Consider the following 1441-nt stretch of genomic DNA (forward strand, 5'->3'; position numbering starts at 1 on the left):
TTTCTGCACACCTGAATCAAACAGCTAAACTGCTTATTAAATTTAAGCCAGCAGCCGAGCTCTGCTCACCTCTACTGAGCTCATATTGGAGTCTGTGTGTTGAAGCATAGAGGCACAGATGCATCCTCATTCACAATGTTTATTGCTCTGTATACACAATATACTGGTAATAAAGAAGCCAATCCGAATAGTTCCATTAAAAATAAATAATAATAATAACAATAAAGATAATAAAAGTAATTAATATTCTTACAGTAATAAGAATGGTTCATTTTTAATCAGTTGGAAGATGCTGAGTAATAAAACAACACACGTCATAATTTAGCTTCATTTAAAAAATTTACAAGATTCTTGATGTACAGAAAGAAAAGTCCGGATTTTCATTGATTCCAACTTGAATTATTTACTTAATTGATCATATTGATTTACTAAGGCTCAGGTAAATATTAGACCATGTTACACAATTCCATTATTTCAAATATAAGGTTAACAGATTGGATTAAAGTTATTTCTCCATGTTTCTTTATGTTTTTGACAAGTATGAACTTTTGTTAGTTTCAAAATCTGCTTATTTAAAAGTACGGAGGCCTGAGCAGATACTGAAATTACAAAATGTCTTTTGTCAAAATAATTGTTCCCACTCATTTAAATAATTTTAAAACCAACTGGAAACTGTTTAACAGAAATAAAACCTGAGTTTTGATGGAATTAGGTTGTTTTCTGAACACTTCAGCTGTAAAGTCGAGGACGTCATTAAACATGCAGAAAGCAAAAGTTGTCATAAAATATGTCTTAATGACAAAATGTCTTCAAAAACGACTTAATTGAGCTGAACTTCTGAGAATGTCTCCTGTATGTAAAGCTAGTAGCTTAAAGGCGCTTTGGAAAAAAAAAACAAAAAAACTTGTTACGGTAGTTTAAAATCCTTTTCTTTTGTCACACTCTAATCTTTAGATTTTAGCAAATTCATTTTAAAGTAGACATACACTGCAAAAAATGGAAATCTAAATGAGTAATTTTTGCTTTAATGAAGTGTATTTTTTTATTGAATTGAGGCAGTAATTGATATATTTTGCCAATGGAACAAGACAATTTACATTTAAAATAAGAAAAAAAATTGCTTTGTCTTATTTCAAGTGCATATTATATAATTCTCTTGTTTTAGGAGTAAAAATACGAATTCCATTGGCAAATCATCTTATTTATTTACTTAAATTAAGGGCAAGTACACTCAATTTAAGATTTTTTTACTTAATTCTAGATGGCTTTTGCAGTGTACAAACCTTGATATTAAAATAATACAAAGATATAATGTGAGGATTTAGAGTATATGCACAGGAAACATTTCTATCTGTGGTGAAATCATCAAATTTTTTTAGCTTAAGAGAGTTTAGAGAGATTATATATATTTTTTAATCTGATTAAATGATGTCCTAAAACT

Source organism: Cyprinodon variegatus, unplaced genomic scaffold (assembly GCF_000732505.1).
Source record: "Cyprinodon variegatus isolate N-32 unplaced genomic scaffold, C_variegatus-1.0 Scaffold381, whole genome shotgun sequence".
Lineage (NCBI taxonomy): Eukaryota > Metazoa > Chordata > Actinopteri > Cyprinodontiformes > Cyprinodontidae > Cyprinodon > Cyprinodon variegatus.